This window comes from Cucumis sativus, chromosome 7 (assembly GCF_000004075.3).
Source record: "Cucumis sativus cultivar 9930 chromosome 7, Cucumber_9930_V3, whole genome shotgun sequence".
Taxonomy (NCBI): Eukaryota; Viridiplantae; Streptophyta; class Magnoliopsida; order Cucurbitales; family Cucurbitaceae; genus Cucumis; species Cucumis sativus.
This window is the reverse complement of record NC_026661.2, coordinates 7678792-7699163: the sequence shown is the minus strand read 5'-3', so window position 1 is coordinate 7699163 and position 20372 is coordinate 7678792. Positions and strand designations below refer to the sequence as shown.

General features: G+C 43.6%; 1 protein-coding gene across 10 annotated transcripts in view; it reads right to left on the bottom strand.

Moving 5' to 3' along the window:
* LOC116405078 (tRNA (guanine(10)-N2)-methyltransferase homolog) overlaps positions 1-20372 on the bottom strand; it is a 130221-nt gene that overhangs the window by 29346 nt on the left and 80503 nt on the right. The gene's annotated exons all lie outside the window — the stretch shown is intronic.

The window sequence follows — 20372 nt, the reverse complement described above, 5'->3', positions numbered from 1 at the left end:
CCCGATGCATTCTTGCCCGAAGCAGCATGTCTCTCCTTTCTACGGACGATTATGGCTTCGATTGCGAGTCGAGAGTTTCCTATATAGGTTTTGATACCGAAGGAACCCGACGCATTATGGCCTAAAGCGGCTTGGCTCTCCTACTTTCTACGGGCGATTGTAATGTGGCTTCGACCAAGAGTCGAGAGTTCCCCATGCAGTTTTTGTACCGAAGGAACTTAATGAATTTTGGCCCAAAGCGGCTTGGCTCCACTATTTTCTACGGGGGATTGTATTGGGGCTTCTATCGAAAGTCGAGAGTTCCCCACAAAAGTTTTGATACCGAAGGAACCTGACGCATTCTACCACGAAATGGCATGGCTCTCCTTTCTACGTGCGATTGAAATGTGGCTTCGGCCAAGAGTCGAGAGTTCCCCATGCAGTTTTTGTACCGAAGGAACTTAATGAATTTTGGCCAAAAGCGGCTTGGCTCTACTATTTTCTACGGGGGATTGTATTGGGGCTTCTGTCGAGAGTCGAGAAATCCCCACGCAGTTCTGATAACAAAGGAACCTGACACATTCAGGCACAAAGCGGCTTGGCTCTCCTACTTTCTACGAGTGATTGTAGAGTGGATTCAATTGAGAGTCGAGAGTTTCCCACGCAGTTTCTAATATCGAAGGAACCCGATGCATTCTTGCCCGAAGAGGCTTGGCTCTCCTAATTTCTACGGCCGATTGTACTTTGGCTTCGATCAAGAGTCGAGAGTTCCCCACGCAGTTTTGATATCAAAAGAACCTAACGTATTCTAGTCTGATGTGGCTTGGCTCTCCTACTTTCTACGTGTGCTTTTAATATGGCTTGGGCCAAGAGTCGAGTGTTTCCCACACAATTTCTAATATCGTAGGAACTGACCCATTTTGGCTCGAAGCAGCTTGGCACTCCTAATTTCTACGGATGATTGTAATGTGGCTTCGACCGAGAGTCAAAAGTTCCCCACATAGGTTTGACGCTAAAGGAACCCGATGTATTCTTGCTCGAAGTGGCTTGCTTCTCCTACTTTCTATGGGCGATGGTAATGTGACTTGGGCCAGGAGTCGAGAGTTCCCCATGCAGTTTCTAATACCGCGAAGGAACCCGATCCATTCTGGCCCGAAGCGACTTGGCTTTCCTACTTTCCACTGGTAATTGTTATGTGGCTTCGACCAAGAGTCGAGAGTTCCCTACGCAGTTTCTAATATTGAAAGAATTCGATGCATTCTAGCCCGAAGCAGCTTTGTTGCCCCAACTTTCTATGGGCGATTATGGCTTCAGGCGAGAGTCGGGAGTTCCGCACGCATGTTCTAATATCGTTGCAACCCGATGCATTCTTGTCTGAAGCAAGTTGGCTCTCCTACTTTCTTAAGGCAATTTTATTGTGGCTTCAGCCGAGAGTCCAGAGTTCTCCACACAGTTTTAATAGAGAAGAAACCTGATGCATTCTAGCCCAAATCGACTTCGCTCCCCTTCTTTCTATGGGTGATTATAATGTAGATCCATGCATTTTTTAATACCGAACGAACCCGATGCATTCTGGCATGAAGTGACTTAGCTCTCCTACTTTCTACGAGAAATTTTGATGTGGCTTCGACCAAGAGTCAAGAGTTTCCCACGCAGTTTCTGATACCAAAGGAACCAGATGCATTCTTGTCCGAAGAGGCTTGGCTCTCCTACTTTATACGGGCGAAGGAATTGTGACCTTTGCTTCGAGAATCGAGAGTTCCCCACGCAATTCTGATATCGAAGGAACTTGACGCATTATGGCTCGAGGCGGCTTGGCTCTCCTACTTTCTACGCGTGATTGTATTGTGGCTTCAGTTGAGAATCGACAGTTCCCAAGAAGATTCTGATACCAAAGGAACTTTACGCATTCTGGCCCGAAGCGGCTTGGCTGTCCTACTTTCTACGATTGATTGTATTGTGGCTTCAGTTGAGAATCGAGAGTTCCCAAAGCAAATTCAGATGTCGTACGAACTTGACGCATTCTGGCCTGAAGCGGCTTGGCTCTCCCACTTTCTATGTGCGATTGAAATGTGGCTTCGGCCAAGAGTCGAGAGTTCCCATGCAGTTTCTGATACCTAAAGAATACGATGCATTCTCGCCCGAAGCGGCTTGGCTCTCCTACTTTCTCCGGGCGATTGTTATGTTGCTTCGACCAAGAGCCAAGAGTTCCCCAAGCATTTTCTAATACCGAAGGAATCCGACGTAATCTGGCCCGAAGCGTCTTGGCCCTCCTACTTACAATGGGCAATTATGGCTTCAGGAGACAGTCGAGAGTTTTCCACGCAGGTTCTGTTGACGATGCAACCCTGACACCTTCTAGCTCGAAGCAGCTTGGCACTCCTACTTTCTTAGGGCAATTGTATTGTGGCTTCAATCGAGAGTCAAGAATTCTCCACACAGGTTTTAATAGAGAAGGAACCTGACGCATTCCAGCATCATTCGGATATCCCAAATCCATTGTCTCGGATAGAGACAAGGTATTCTTGAGTCACTTTTGGAGAGAATTATTTCGCTTGGCAGGAACAAAGTTGAACCACAGTACAGCGTATCATCCACAAACGGATGGTCAAACAGAAGTTGTTAATCGTGGAGTAGAGACGTTCTTGGGTTGCTTTTGTGGGGAAAAGCCAAAAGAATGGGTTAAATGGATCCTTTGGGCGGAATACTGGTATAACACTACATATCAGCGTGCAATAGGAGTCACACTGTTTCAGGCTGTATACGGGCATTTGCCACCTCCTTTGGAATACTATGGGGAGAGGGACACTACTAACTCCACATTAGATGAATAGTTGAAGGAAAGAGATGTGGTGTTAGGAGCTCTACGGAAACATTTGAGAATTGCACATGACAAAATGAAGAAGTATGCAGACATGAAGAGAAGAGAAGTTCATTACCAAGTTGGGGATTTGGTATTGTTAAAGATAAGACCATATCGGCAAGTGACTGTTAGAAGAAAAAGAAATGAAAAGCCCTCTCCTAAATTCTTTGGACCACATAGTGATAGCTAAAATTGGTCAGGTAGCTTACAAGCTAGAACTACCAGGGAATTCTACCATACATCTAGTATTTCATGTATCTCAGCTAAAGAAAGTAATAGGAGAGCACGAGGAAGACAGGAATGATGTTCCATGTTTAATTGAAAATCATGAATGGAGAGATATCCCAGAAGAGGTTTATGGTTATTCGAAAAACAAAGCGGGAAGTTGGGATGTGTTGGTGCAGTGGAAGGGTCTTCCACAACGAGGCTACTTGGGAGTTATATGAGGATTTGAAGCAGCGTTTTCCAGATTTTCACCTTGAGGACAAGGTGAATTTGGAGAAGGAGAGTAATGATAGACCACCAATATTATATCAGTACAAGAGGAGAGAAAATAAGAAATAACACGTGAGGGTGAGGCACGTGTGAGTGATGAGAAGGTAGCAATATAAATAAGTTTGTTAAAGGGCGGGAGAGTCCGTTTTTGAGTTTTTTGGAATTCAGTATCTTTCTGTTATTCCTTGAGAGAGAGGAAACAAAAATTTTTTTTCTATTATTTCAATCAATAATGTCGAATTACTATTTTCATCTACGGGTTCCATCAAATACACAAATGTAAAACCGCGAAAAAGGGGGACTACAACCAACAGTTGTAACTTCATGAATTTAATTCACTGGATACCTTGATATTACACCTCCTAAACCAGACGTAAGGCAAATTTAATTCACTGGATACCTTGATAATACTGTTGATTTCATGTGCTTTAGTCAGGTGAAAAGTTGGGAAAATGAGTGAGCTTGAACAAACAGTACAGCACATATGCTAATAGGAAAGCACTTCGAGTCCACCGTAAAATATGGTATAGAAAAAGAAACTTTACATAGTTAAACCTAAACTACACTAGTGTTTTATCCCATGTGAAAGAATTTGGAAAATGGACACCTCTCTATAATTTGGAGAAACAAGCTACAAGAAAAATACAAAATCTCTCAATACACCAAATTACAAAGAGAAACGTGGACATTTTATCTAAAAATGATATGGGACCTTCTCTAAGCAAGAAGAGATATTGTTGCATAAAATTGTAGCTAGTAAAAATATTAAGTATCAGTTCTGTTTAAGCTGGCTTCATGAGTGTAAGAAATTTGGAGCTCTGTAGACCCAGTAGAGCCAGTAGCAATAACTTTTGGAAGAACATCTGTATATTGATCATGAATGACCATCTTTCCTATATTTGTTTCTTAAACGGTAAAATGTTACAGCCTTCCATAAACGGATTGCGAGTCGAGAGTTTCCTATATAGGTTTTGATACCGAAGGAACCCGACGCATTATGGCCTAAAGCGGCTTGGCTCTCCTACTTTCTACGGCGATTGTAATGTGGCTTCGACCAAGAGTCGAGAGTTCCCCATGCAGTTTTTGTACCGAAGGAACTTAATGAATTTCGGCCCAAAGCGGCTTGGCTCCACTATTTTCTACGGGGGATTGTATTGGGCTTCTGTCGAAAGTCAAGAGTTCCCCACAAAAGTTTTGATACCGAAGGAACCTGACGCATTCTACCACGAAATGGCATGCTCTCCTTTCTACGACTGATTGTTCTGGATTCAGTTGAGAGTCGAGAGTTCGCAAAGCAGATTCTGATACCAAAGAAACTTGACGCATTCTAGCTCGAAGCAGCTTGGCTCTTCTACTTTCTACGTGCGATTATAATATAGCTCTGACCAAGATCGAGAGTTCCGCACGCATTTTTTGATATCGAGGAACTAGACGCATTCTGGCCCGAAACGGCATGGCTCTCCTACTTTCCACGAATGATTATGGCTTCATCGAGAGTCGAGAGTTTCCTATATAGGTTTCGATACCGAAGGAAACCGACGCATTTTGGTTTGCAGCGACTTGGCTCTCTTACTTTCTACGAGTGATTGTATAGTGGGTTCAGTTGAGAGTCGAAAGTGCAAAAAACAAATTCATATAGCCAAGAAACTTTATGCATTCTGGCTCGAAGCGTCTTGGCTCTCCTACTTTCTACGGGTGATTGTAATATGGCTTGGGCCAAGAGTCAGAGTTCCCCACGCAATTTATAATATCGAAGGAACCCAATCCATTCTAGCCCAAAGCGGCTTGGCACTCCTACTTTCTACGAGCGATTTTTATGTGGCTTCGGCCAAGAGTCGAGAGTTCCCCATGCAATTTCTAATACCAAAGAAATTCAAGCCCGTAGCGGCTTGGATCTACTTTCTAAGGGCGATTATGGCTTCAGGCGAGAGTCAGAAGTTCCCGACGCAGGTTCTAGTATCGATGCAACTCGATGCATTCTAGCCCACAGCGGCTTCGCTCTCCTCTTTTCTTAGGGCAGTTGTATTGTAGCTTCAGACGAGAGTCTAGAGTTCTCCACACAAGTTTTAATATAGAAGGACCCCGACACATTCTAGCCTGGATCGGCTTTGCTCTACTTCTTTCTACGAGCGATTGTAATGTGGCTTCGGCCAAGAGCCCAGAGCTCCACACGCATTTTCTTATACGAAAGAACCCGATGCATTCTTGCCCGAAGCAGCATGTCTCTCCTTTCTACGGACGATTATGGCTTCGATTGCGAGTCGAGAGTTTCCTATATAGGTTTTGATACCGAAGGAACCGACGCATTATGGCCTAAAGCGGCTTGGCTCTCCTACTTTCTACGGGCGATTGTAATGTGGCTTCGACCAAGAGTCGAGAGTTCCCATGCAGTTTTTGTACCGAAGGAACTTAATGAATTTTGGCCCAAAGCGGCTTGGCTCCACTATTTTCTACGGGGGATTGTATTGGGGCTTCTATCGAAAGTCGAGAGTTCCCCACAAAAGTTTTGATACCGAAGGAACCTGACGCATTCTACACGAAATGGCATGGCTCTCCTTTCTACGTGCATTGAAATGTGGCTTCGCCAAGAGTCGAGAGTTCCCCATGCAGTTTTTGTACCGAAGGAACTTAATGAATTTTGGCCAAAAGCGGCTTGGCTTACTATTTTCTACGGGGGATTGTATTGGGGCTTCTGTCGAGAGTCGAGAAATCCCCACGCAGTTCTGATAACAAAGGAACCTGACACATTCAGGCACAAAGCGGCTTGGCTCTCCTACTTTCTACGAGTGATTGTAGAGTGGATTCAATTGAGAGTCGAGAGTTTCCCACGCAGTTTCTAATATCGAAGGAACCCGATGCATTCTTGCCCGAAGAGGCTTGGCTCTCCTAATTTCTACGGCCGATTGTACTTTGGCTTCGATCAAGAGTCGAGAGTTCCCCACGCAGTTTTGATATCAAAAGAACCTAACGTATTCTAGTCTGATGTGGCTTGGCTCTCCTACTTTCTACGTGTGCTTTTAATATGGCTTGGGCCAAGAGTCGAGTGTTTCCCACACAATTTCTAATATCGTAGGAACTGACCATTTTGGCTCGAAGCAGCTTGGCACTCCTAATTTCTACGGATGATTGTAATGTGGCTTCGACCGAGAGTCAAAAGTTCCCACATAGGTTTGACGCTAAAGGAACCCGATGTCTTGCTCGAAGTGGCTTGCTTCTCCTACTTTCTATGGGCGATGGTAATGTGACTTGGGCCAGGAGTCGAGAGTTCCCCATGCAGTTTCTAATACCGCGAAGGAACCCGATCCATTCTGGCCCGAAGCGACTTGGCTTTCCTACTTTCCACTGGTAATTGTTATGTGGCTTCGACCAAGAGTCGAGAGTTCCCTACGCAGTTTCTAATATTGAAAGAATTCGATGCATTCTAGCCCGAAGCAGCTTTGCTCCCCAACTTTCTATGGGCGATTATGGCTTCAGGCGAGAGTCGGGAGTTCCGCACGCATGTTCTAATATCGTTGCAACCCGATGCATTCTTGTCTGAAGGAGTTGGCTCTCCTACTTTCTTAAGGCAATTTTATTGTGGCTTCAGCCGAGAGTCCAGAGTTCTCCACACAGTTTTAATAGAGAAGAAACCTGATGCATTCTAGCCCAAATCGACTTCGCTCCCCTTCTTTCTATGGGTGATTATAATGTAGATCCATGCATTTTTTAATACCGAACGAACCCGATGCATTCTGGCATGAAGTGACTTAGCTCTCCTACTTCTCTACGAGAATTTTGATTGTGGCTTCGACTAAGAGTCAAGAGTTTCCCACGCAGTTTCTGATACCAAAGGAACCAGATGCATTCTTGTCCGAAGAGGCTTGGCTCTCTACTTTATACGGGCGAAGGAATTGTGACCTTTGCTTCGAGAATCGAGAGTTCCCCACGCAATTCTGATATCGAAGGAACTTGACGCATTATGGCCGAGGCGGCTTGGCTCTCCTACTTTCTACGCGTGATTGTATTGTGGCTCAGTTGAGAATCGACAGTTCCCAAGAAGATTCTGATACCAAAGGAACTTTACGCATTCTGGCCCGAAGCGGCTTGGCTGTCCTACTTTCTACGATTGATTGTATTGTGGCTTCAGTTGAGAATCGAGAGTTCCCAAAGCAAATTCAGATGTCGTACGAACTTGACGCATTCTGGCCTGAAGCGGCTTGGCTCTCCCACTTTCTATGTGCGATTGAAATGTGGCTTCGGCCAAGAGTCGAGAGTTCCCATGCGTTTCTGATACCTAAAGAATACGATGCATTCTCGCCCGAAGCGGCTTGGCTCTCCTACTTTCTCCGGGCGATTGTTATGTTGCTTCGACCAAGAGCCAAGAGTTCCCCAAGCATTTTCTAATACCGAAGGAATCCGACATAATCTGGCCCGAAGCGTCTTGGCCTCCTACTTACAATGGGCAATTATGGCTTCAGGAGACAGTCGAGAGTTTTCCACGCAGGTTCTGTTGACGATGCAACCCTGACACCTTCTAGCTCGAAGCAGCTTGGCACTCCTACTTTCTTAGGGCATTGTATTGTGGCTTCAATCGAGAGTCAAGAATTCTCCACACAGGTTTTAATAGAGAAGGAACCTGACGCATTCCAGCCTCATTCGGATATCCCAAATCCATTGTCTCGGATAGAGACAAGGTATTCTTGAGTCACTTTTGGAGAGAATTATTTCGCTTGGCAGGAACAAAGTTGAACCACAGTACAGCGTATCATCCACAAACGGATGGTCAAACAGAGTTGTTAATCGTGGAGTAGAGACGTTCTTGGTTGCTTTTGTGGGGAAAAGCCAAAAGAATGGGTTAAATGGATCCTTGGGCGGAATACTGGTATAACACTACATATCAGCGTGCAATAGGAGTCACACTGTTTCAGGCTGTATACGGGCATTTGCCACCTCCTTTGGAATACTATGGGGAGAGGGACACTACTAACTCCACATTAGATGAATAGTTGAAGGAAAGAGATGTGGTGTTAGGAGCTCTACGGAAACATTTGAGAATTGCACATGACAGAAGTATGCAGACATGAAGAGAAGAGAAGTTCATTACCAAGTTGGGGATTTGGTATTGTTAAAGATAAGACCATATCGGCAAGTGACTGTTAGAAGAAAAAGAAATGAAAAGCCCTCTCCTAAATTCTTTGGACCACATAGTGATAGCTAAAATTGGTCAGGTAGCTTACAAGCTAGAACTACCAGGGAATTCTACCATACATCTAGTATTTCATGTATCTCAGCTAAAGAAAGTAATAGGAGAGCACGAGGAAGACAGGAATGATGTTCCATGTTTAATTGAAAATCATGAATGGAGAGATATCCCAGAAGAGGTTTATGGTTATTCGAAAAACAAAGCGGGAAGTTGGGATGTGTTGGTGCAGTGGAAGGGTCTTCCACAACACGAGGCTACTTGGGAGTTATATGAGGATTTGAAGCCGTTTTCCAGATTTTCACCTTGAGGACAAGGTGAATTTGGAGAAGGAGAGTAATGATAGACCACCAATATTATATCAGTACAAGAGGAGAGAAAATAAGAAATAACACGTGAGGGTGAGGCACGTGTGAGTGATGAGAAGGGTAGCAATATAAATAAGTTTGTTAAAGGGCGGGAGAGTCCGTTTTTGAGTTTTTTGGAATTCAGTATCTTTCTGTTATTCCTTGAGAGAGAGGGAAACAAAAATTTGTTTTTCTATTATTTCAATCAATAATGTCGAATTACTATTTTCATCTACGGGTTCCATCAAATACACAAATGTAAAACCGCGAAAAAGGGGGACTACAACCAACAGTTGTAACTTCATGAATTTAATTCACTGGATACCTTGATATTACACCTCCTAAACCAGACGTAAGGCAAATTTAATTCACTGGATACCTTGATAATACTGTTGATTTCATGTGCTTTAGTCAGGTGAAAAGTTGGGAAAATGAGTGAGCTTGAACAAACAGTACAGCACATATGCTAATAGGAAAGCACTTCGAGTCCACCGTAAAATATGGTATAGAAAAAGAAACTTTACATAGTTAAACCTAAACTACACTAGTGTTTTATCCCATGTGAAAGAATTTGGAAAATGGACACCTCTCTATAATTTGGAGAAACAAGCTACAAGAAAAATACAAAATCTCTCAATACACCAAATTACAAAGAGAAACGTGGACATTTTATCTAAAAATGATATGGGACCTTCTCTAAGCAAGAAGAGATATTGTTGCATAAAATTGTAGCTAGTAAAAATATTAAGTATCAGTTCTGTTTAAGCTGGCTTCATGAGTGTAAGAAATTTGGAGCTCTGTAGACCTAGTAGAGCCAGTAGCAATAACTTTTGGAAGAACATATGTATATTGATCAATGAATGACCATCTTTCCTATATTTGTTTCTTAAACGGTAAAATGTTACAGCCTTCCATAAACGGATTGCGAGTCGAGAGTTTCCTATATAGGTTTTGATACCGAAGGAACCCGATGCATTATGGCCTAAAGCGGCTTGGCTCTCCTACTTTCTACGGGCGATTGTAATGTGGCTTCGACCAAAGTCGAGAGTTCCCCATGCAGTTTTTGTACCGAAGGAACTTAATGTATTTTGGCCCAAAGCGGCTTGGCTCCACTATTTTCTACGGGGGATTGTATTGGGCTTCTGTCGAAAGTCGAGAGTTCCCCACAAAAGTTTTGATACCGAAGGAACCTGACGCATTCTACCACGAAATGGCATGGCTCTCCTTTCTACGACTGATTGTATTCTGGATTCAGTTGAGAGTCGAGAGTTCGCAAAGCAGATTCTGATACCAAAGAATCTTGACGCATTCTAGCTCGAAGCAGCTTGGCTCTTCTACTTTCTACGTGCGATTATAATATAGCTCTGACCAAGAGTCGAGAGTTCCGCACGCATTTTTTGATATCGAAGGAACTAGACGCATTCTGGCCCGAAACGGCATGGCTCTCCTACTTTCCACGAATGATTATGGCTTCATCGAGAGTCGAGAGTTTCCTATATAGGTTTCGATACCGAAGGAACCCGACGCATTTTGGTCTGCAGCGACTTGGCTCTCTTACTTTCTACGAGTGATTGTATAGTGGCTTCAATTGAGAGTCGAGAGTTCCCAAAGCAGATTCTGATACTGAATGAACTTGACGCATTCTGGCCCAAATGACTTGGCTCTCCTACTTTCTACATGCGATTGTAACATGGCTCCGGCCAATAGTCGAGAGTTTCTGCATGTAGTTTTTGGTATCGAAGGAACCTGATGCATTCTTGCCCGAAGCGGCTTGGCTCTCTTAATTTCTACGGGATATTATACCATGGCTTTTGTCAAGAGTCGAGAGTTCCCACGCCGTTCTGATATCGAAAGAACCTAACGCATTTTAGTCCACAGCGGCTTGGGTCTCTTACTTTCTGTGTGATTTTAATGCGGCTTGGCCCAAGGGCCGAGAGTTCCTCACGCATTTTCTTAAACCGAAGGACCTCGATGCATTCTGGCCCGAAGCGGCATGGCTCTCCTACTTAAGATGGACGATGATGGCTTCGGTGGGGAGTCGAGAGATTCCATATAGTTTTGATACCGAAGGAACCCGACGCATTCTGGCCTAAAGCAGCTTGGCTCTCCTACTTTCTACGGGCGATTGTATTGTGGCTTCTGTCGAAAGTCAAGATTTTCCACGCAGTTCTGATATAGAAGGACCTGATGCATTCTGGCACGAAGCGATTTGGCTCTCTTACTTTCTACGAGTGATTGTATAGTGGGTTCAGTTGAGAGTCGAAAGTGCAAAAAACAAATTCATATAGCCAAGAAACTTTATGCATTCTGGCTCGAAGCGTCTTGGCTCTCCTACTTTCTACGGGTGATTGTAATATGGCTTGGGCCAAGAGTCGAGAGTTCCCCACGCAATTTATAATATCGAAGGAACCCAATCCATTCTAGCCCAAAGCGGCTTGGCACTCCTACTTTCTACGAGCGATTTTTATGTGGCTTCGGCCAAGAGTCGAGAGTTCCCCATGCAATTTCTAATACCAAAGAAATTCAAGCCCGTAGCGGCTTGGATCTCCTACTTTCTAAGGGCGATTATGGCTTCAGGCGAGAGTCAGAAGTTCCCGACGCAGGTTCTAGTATCGATGCAACTCGATGCATTCTAGCCCACAGCGGCTTCGCTCTCCTCTTTTCTTAGGGCAGTTGTATTGTAGCTTCAGACGAGAGTCTAGAGTTCTCCACACAAGTTTTAATATAGAAGGAACCCGACACATTCTAGCCTGGATCGGCTTTGCTCTACTTCTTTCTACGAGCGATTGTAATGTGGCTTCGGCCAAGAGCCCAGAGCTCCACACGCATTTTCTTATACCGAAAGAACCCGATGCATTCTTGCCCGAAGCAGCATGTCTCTCCTTTCTACGGACGATTATGGCTTCGATTGCGAGTCGAGAGTTTCCTATATAGGTTTTGATACCGAAGGAACCCGACGCATTATGGCCTAAAGCGGCTTGGCTCTCCTACTTTCTACGGGCGATTGTAATGTGGCTTCGACCAAGAGTCGAGAGTTCCCCATGCAGTTTTTGTACCGAAGGAACTTAATGAATTTTGGCCCAAAGCGGCTTGGCTCCACTATTTTCTACGGGGATTGTATTGGGGCTTCTATCGAAAGTCGAGAGTTCCCCACAAAAGTTTTGATACCGAAGGAACCTGACGCATTCTACCGAAATGGCATGGCTCTCCTTTCTACGTGCGATTGAAATGTGGCTTCGGCCAAGAGTCGAGAGTTCCCCATGCAGTTTTTGTACCGAAGGAACTTAATGAATTTTGGCCAAAAGCGGCTTGGCTCTACTATTTTCTACGGGGGATTGTATTGGGGCTTCTGTCGAGAGTCGAGAAATCCCCACGCAGTTCTGATAACAAAGGAACCTGACACATTCAGGCACAAAGCGGCTTGGCTCTCCTACTTTCTAGAGTGATTGTAGAGTGGATTCAATTGAGAGTCGAGAGTTTCCCACGCAGTTTCTAATATCGAAGGAACCCGATGCATTCTTGCCCGAAGAGGCTTGGCTCTCCTAATTTCTACGGCCGATTGTACTTTGGCTTCGATCAAGAGTCGAGAGTTCCCCACGCAGTTTTGATATCAAAAGAACCTAACGTATTCTAGTCTGATGTGGCTTGGCTCTCCTACTTTCTACGTGTGCTTTTAATATGGCTTGGGCCAAGAGTCGAGTGTTTCCCACACAATTTCTAATATCGTAGGAACTGACCCATTTTGGCTCGAAGCAGCTTGGCACTCCTAATTTCTACGGATGATTGTAATGTGGCTTCGACGAGAGTCAAAAGTTCCCCACATAGGTTTGACGCTAAAGGAACCCGATGTATTCTTGCTCGAAGTGGCTTGCTTCTCCTACTTTCTATGGGCGATGGTAATGTGACTTGGGCCAGGAGTCGAGAGTTCCCCATGCAGTTTCTAATACCGCGAAGGAACCCGATCCATTCTGGCCCGAAGCGACTTGGCTTTCCTACTTTCCACTGGTAATTGTTATGTGGCTTCGACCAAGAGTCGAGAGTTCCTACGCAGTTTCTAATATTGAAAGAATTCGATGCATTCTAGCCCGAAGCAGCTTTGCTCCCCAACTTTCTATGGGCGATTATGGCTTCAGGCGAGAGTCGGGAGTTCCGCACGCATGTTCTAATATCGTTGCAACCCGATGCATTCTTGTCTGAAGCAAGTTGGCTCTCCTACTTTCTTAAGGCAATTTTATTGTGGCTTCAGCCGAGAGTCCAGAGTTCTCCACACAGTTTTAATAGAGAAGAAACCTAATGCATTCTAGCCCAAATCGACTTCGCTCCCCTTCTTTCTATGGGTGATTATAATGTAGATCCATGCATTTTTTAATACCGAACGAACCCGATGCATTCTGGCATGAAGTGACTTAGCTCTCCTACTTTCTACGAGAAATTTTGATGTGGCTTCGACCAAGAGTCAAGAGTTTCCCACGCAGTTTCTGATACCAAAGGAACCAGATGCATTCTTGTCCGAAGAGGCTTGGCTCTCCTACTTTATACGGGCGATGGAATTGTGACCTTTGCTTCGAGAATCGAGAGTTCCCCACGCAATTCTGATATCGAAGGAACTTGACGCATTATGGCTCGAGGCGGCTTGGCTCTCCTACTTTCTACGCGTGATTGTATTGTGGCTTCAGTTGAGAATCGACAGTTCCCAAGCAGATTCTGATACCAAAGGAACTTTACGCATTCTGGCCCGGAGCGGCTTGGCTGTCCTACTTTCTACGATTGATTGTATTGTGGCTTCAGTTGAGAATCGAGAGTTCCCAAAGCAAATTCAGATGTCGTACGAACTTGACGCATTCTGGCCTGAAGCGGCTTGGCTCTCCCACTTTCTATGTGCGATTGAAATGTGGCTTCGGCCAAGAGTCGAGAGTTCCCATGCAGTTTCTGATACCTAAAGAATACGATGCATTCTCGCCCGAAGCGGCTTGGCTCTCCTACTTTCTCCGGGCGATTGTTATGTTGCTTCGACCAAGAGCCAAGAGTTCCCCAAGCATTTTCTAATACCGAAGGAATCCGACATAATCTGGCCCGAAGCGTCTTGGCCTCCTACTTACAATGGGCAATTATGGCTTCAGGAGACAGTCGAGAGTTTTCCACGCAGGTTCTGTTGACGATGCAACCCTGACACCTTCTAGCTCGAAGCAGCTTGGCACTCCTACTTTCTTAGTGCGATTGTATTGTGGCTTCAATCGAGAGTCAAGAATTCTCCACACAGGTTTTAATAGAGAAGGAACCTGACGCATTCCAGCCTCTCATTCGGATATCCCAAATCCATTGTCTCGGATAGAGACAAGGTATTCTTGAGTCACTTTTGGAGAGAATTATTTCGCTTGGCAGGAACAAAGTTGAACCACAGTACAGCGTATCATCCACAAACGGATGGTCAAACAGAAGTTGTTAATCGTGGAGTAGAGACGTTCTTGGGTTGCTTTTGTGGGGAAAAGCCAAAAGAATGGGTTAAATGGATCCTTGGGCGGAATACTGGTATAACACTACATATCAGCGTGCAATAGGAGTCACACTGTTTCAGGCTGTATACGGCATTTGCCACCTCCTTTGGAATACTATGGGAGAGGGACACTACTAACTCCACATTAGATGAATAGTTGAAGGAAAGAGATGTGGTGTTAGGAGCTCTACGGAAACATTTGAGAATTGCACATGACAAAATAAGAAGTATGCAGACATGAAGACAGAAGAAAGTTCATTACCAAGTTGGGGATTTGGTATTGTTAAAGATAAGACCATATCGGCAAGTGACTGTTAGAAGAAAAAGAAATGAAAAGCCCTCTCCTAAATTCTTTGGACCACATAGTGATAGCTAAAATTGGTCAGGTAGCTTACAAGATAGAACTACCAGGGAATTCTACCATACATCTAGTATTTCATGTATCTCAGCTAAAGAAAGTAATAGGAGAGCACGAGGAAGACAGGAATGGAGAGATATCCCAGAAGAGGTTTATGGTTATTCGAAAAACAAAGCGGGAAGTTGGGATGTTGGTGCAGTGGAAGGGTCTTCCACAATACGAGGCTACTTGGAGTTAATGAGGATTTGAAGCAGCGTTTTCCAGATTTTCACCTTGAGGACAAGGTGAATTTGGAGAAGGAGAGTAATGATAGACCACCAATATTATATCAGTACAAGAGGAGAGAAAATAAGAAATAACACGTGAGGGTGAGGCACGTGTGAGTGATGAGAAGGGTAGCAATATAAATAAGTTTGTTAAAGGGCGGGAGAGTCCGTTTTTGAGTTTTTTGGAATTCAGTATCTTTCTGTTATTCCTTGAGAGAGAGGGAAACAAAAATTCTTTTTTCTATTATTTCAATCAATAATGTCGAATTACTATTTTCATCTACGGGTTCCATCAAATACACAAATGTAAAACCGCGAAAAAGGGGACTACAACCAACAGTTGTAACTTCATGAATTTAATTCACTGGATACCTTGATATTACACCTCCTAAACCAGACGTAAGGCAAATTTAATTCACTGGATACCTTGATAATACTGTTGATTTCATGTGCTTTAGTCAGGTGAAAAGTTGGGAAAATGAGTGAGCTTGAACAAACAGTACAGCACATATGCTAATAGGAAAGCACTTCGAGTCCACCGTAAAATATGGTATAGAAAAAGAAACTTTACATAGTTAAACCTAAACTACACTAGTGTTTTATCCCATGTGAAAGAATTTGGAAAATGGACACCTCTCTATAATTTGGAGAAACAAGCTACAAGAAAAATACAAAATCTCTCAATACACCAAATTACAAAGAGAAACGTGGACATTTTATCTAAAAATGATATGGGACCTTCTCTAAGCAAGAAGAGATATTGTTGCATAAAATTGTAGCTAGTAAAAATATTAAGTATCAGTTCTGTTTAAGCTGGCTTCATGAGTGTAAGAAATTTGGAGCTCTGTAGACCCAGTAGAGCCAGTAGCAATAACTTTTGGAAGAACATCTGTATATTGATCATGAATGACCATCTTTCCTATATTTGTTTCTTAAACGGTAAAATGTTACAGCCTTCCATAAACGGATTGCGAGTCGAGAGTTTCCTATATAGGTTTTGATACCGAAGGAACCCGACGCATTATGGCCTAAAGCGGCTTGGCTCTCCTACTTTCTACGGGCGATTGTAATGTGGCTTCGACCAAGAGTCGAGAGTTCCCCATGCAGTTTTTGTACCGAAGGAACTTAATGAATTTCGGCCCAAAGCGGCTTGGCTCCACTATTTTCTACGGGGGATTGTATTGGGGCTTCTGTCGAAAGTCAAGAGTTCCCCACAAAAGTTTTGATACCGAAGGAACCTGACGCATTCTACCACGAAATGGCATGGCTCTCCTTTCTACGACTGATTGTATTCTGGATTCAGTTGAGAGTCGAGAGTTCGCAAAGCAGATTCTGATACCAAAGAAACTTGACGCATTCTAGCTCGAAGCAGCTTGGCTCTTCTACTTCTACGTGCGATTATAATATAGCTCTGACCAAGAGTCGAGAGTTCCGCACGCATTTTTTGATATCGAAGGAACTAGACGCATTCTGGCCCGAAACGGCATGGCTCTCCTACTTTCCACGAATGATTATGGCTTCATCGAGAGTCGAGAGTTTCCTATATAGGTTTCGATACCGAAGGAAACCGACGCATTTTGGTTTGCAGCGACTTGGCTCTCTTACTTTCTACGAGTGATTGTATAGTGGGTTCAGTTGAGAGTCGAAAGTGCAAAAAACAAATTCATATAGCCAAGAAACTTTATGCATTCTGGCTCGAAGCGTCTTGGCTCTCCTACTTTCTACGGGTGATTGTAATATGGCTTGGGCCAAGAGTCGAGAGTTCCCCACGCAATTTATAATATCGAAGGAACCCAATCCATTCTAGCCCAAAGCGGCTTGGCACTCCTACTTTCTACGAGCGATTTTTATGTGGCTTCGGCCAAGAGTCGAGAGTTCCCCATGCAATTTCTAATACCAAAGAAATTCAAGCCCGTAGCGGCTTGGATCTCCTACTTTCTAAGGGCGATTATGGCTTCAGGCGAGAGTCAGAAGTTCCCGACGCAGGTTCTAGTATCGATGCAACTCGATGCATTCTAGCCCACAGCGGCTTCGCTCTCCTCTTTTCTTAGGGCAGTTGTATTGTAGCTTCAGACGAGAGTCTAGAGTTCTCCACACAAGTTTTAATATAGAAGGACCCGAACATTCTAGCCTGGATCGGCTTTGCTCTACTTCTTTCTACGAGCGATTGTAATGTGGCTTCGGCCAAGAGCCCAGAGCTCCACACGCATTTTCTTATACCGAAAGAACCCGATGCATTCTTGCCCGAAGCAGCATGTCTCTCCTTTCTACGGACGATTATGGCTTCGATTGCGAGTCGAGAGTTTCCTATATAGGTTTTGATACCGAAGGAACCCGACGCATTATGGCCTAAAGCGGCTTGGCTCTCCTACTTTCTACGGGCGATTGTAATGTGGCTTCGACCAAGAGTCGAGAGTTCCCCATGCAGTTTTTGTACCGAAGGAACTTAATGAATTTTGGCCCAAAGCGGCTTGGCTCCACTATTTTCTACGGGGATTGTATTGGGGCTTCTATCGAAAGTCGAGAGTTCCCCACAAAAGTTTTGATACCGAAGGAACCTGACGCATTCTACCACGAAATGGCATGGCTCTCCTTTCTACGTGCGATTGAAATGTGGCTTCGACCAAGAGTCGAGAGTTCCCATGCAGTTTTTGTACCGAAGGAACTTAATGAATTTTGGCCCAAAGCGGCTTGGCTCCACTATTTTTTACGGGGGATTGTATTGGGGCTTCTGTCGAGAGTCGAGAGTTCCCCACAAAAGTTTTGATACCGAAGGAACCTGACGCATTCTACCAGAAATGGCATGGCTCTCCTTTCTACGACCGATTGTATTCTGGATTCAGTTGAGAGTCGAGAGTTCGCAAAGCAGATTCTGATACCAAAGAAACTTGACGCATTCTAGCTCGAAGCAGCTTGGCTGTTCTACTTTCTACGTGCGATTATAATATAGCTCTGACCAAGAGTCGAGAGTTCCGCACGCATTTTTTGATATCGAAGGAACTAGACGCATTCTGGCCCGAAACGGCATGGCTCTCCTACTTTCCACGAATGATTATGGCTTCATCGAGAGTCGAGAGTTTCCTATATAGGTTTCGATACGAAGGAACCCGACGCATTTTGGTCTGCAGCGACTTGGCTCTCTTACTTTCTACGAGTGATTGTATAGTGGCTTCAATTGAGAGTCGAGAGTTCCCAAAGCAGATTCTGATACTGAATGAACTTGACGCATTCTGGCCCAAATGACTTGGCTCTCCTACTTTCTACATGCGATTGTAACATGGCTCCGGCCAATAGTCGAGAGTTTCCGCATGTAGTTTTTGGTATCGAAGGAACCTGATGCATTCTTGCCCGAAGCGGCTTGGCTCTCTTAATTTCTACGGGATATTATACCATGGCTTTAGTCAAGAGTCGAGAGTTCCCACGCCGTTCTGATATCGAAAGAACCCAACGCATTTTAGTCCACAGCGGCTTGGGTCTCTTACTTTCTGTGTGTGATTTTAATGCGGCTTGGCCCAAGGGCCGAGAGTTCCTCACCCATTTTCTTAAACCGAAGGACCTCGATGCATTCTGGCCCGAAGCGGCATGGCTCTCCTACTTAAGATGGACGATGATGGCTTCGCTGGGGAGTCGAGAGATTCCCATATCAATACAAGAGGAGAGAAAATAAGAAATAACACGTGAGGGTGAGGCACGTGTTAGTGATGAGAAGGGCAGCAATATAAATAAGTTTGTTAAAGGGCGGGAGAGTCCGTTTTTGAGTGTTTTGGAATTCAGTATCTTTCTGTTATTCCTTGAGAGAGAGGGAAACAAAACTTTGTTTTTCTATTATTTCAATCAATAATGTCGAATTACTATTTTCATCTACGGGTTCCATCAAATACACAAATGTAAAACCGCAAAAAAAGGGACTACAACCAACAGTTGTAACTTCATGAATTTAATTCACTGGATACCTTGATATTACACCTCCTAAACCAGACGTAAGGCAAATTTAATTCACTGGATACCTTGATAATACTGTTGATTTCATGTGCTTTAGTCAGGTGAAAAGTTGGGAAAATGAGTGAGCTTGAACAAACAGTACAGCACATATGCTAATAGGAAAGCACTTCGAGTCCACCGTAAAATATGGTATAGAAAAAGAAACTTTACATAGTTAAACCTAAACTACACTAGTGTTTTATCCCATGTGAAAGAATTTGGAAAATGGACACCTCTCTATAATTTGGAGAAACAAGCTACAAGAAAAATACAAAATCTCTCAATACACCAAATTACAAAGAGAAACGTGGACATTTTATCTAAAAATGATATGGGACCTTCTCCAGGCAAGAAGAGATATTGTTGCATAAAATTGTAGCCAGTAAAAATATTAAGTATCAGTTCTGTTTAAGCTGGCTTCATGAGTGTAAGAAATTTGGAGCTCTGTAGACCTAGTAGAGCCAGTAGCAATAACTTTTGGAAGAACATCTGGATATTGATCAATGAATGACCATCTTTCCTATATTTGTTTCTTAAACGGTAAAATGTTACAACCTTCCATAAAAAAGCTAATCAGGGGTGGAATGACTTATGAAGAGGTTGAGCCTGCTTGTTAGAAAGAATTTTCTAACCAAGAGGTCCCAACATCCAAGTGGCCTAACTTAATGATATAGTGCAGAAAACCAGCCAAATCAACAGAGTAGCTCTAGGTACTATGTGCTAGTTTTGACTTTGTCACTTTACATGATCAATCGATTTAGACCTTTAAAGTCTTGATTATTGTTGAGTTTTGCATGATCAGACAATGTATACCAGTCTAAAAGACAAAAGTAACACATAAAGGAAAAAAGCAGTGTTGGGAAATTATTACCTCTGCTGGTGTAGCTGAATTAAAAGATGTTGTATTGCCTCAACAAAAACACCAGGCTTGGATTTGGTTAGCCCAACGGAACAAATGGCTTGCTCCTCCACATTAAACTCAGGACATTGAGAGGGGCAGTTACTTAGTGAGAAGGCCAGGGTCAATGAGTCAGGCAGTAGGTCGTTAGTTGAAATATAAATAGGAAATCTGTTTTGGACAGAAAGTTAGTTACTAAAAGAGATTAGTGAGTCTTTTGTTTAATCCTTAAAAGATAGCATAACAGTTGGAGAGACTTTGTATTCTTATATTCTACTAAGGATTTACATCGTTATTCATCAATAAAGTTTACTATTGAAGTACAACATACTGGAGTTCAAACACAAACAGAGGAAGAAAAAAAAAGCACTAAAAGAAATGACAACAAAGCACCAAAGGAAATGAAAACAAAGCACCAAAGGAAATAAAAACAAACCAAAGATCCAAAACCAAAAACAACATATCCAAAACAGCCCCACAAAACAGGGGAAAAAAACAACACAAAGAGAACA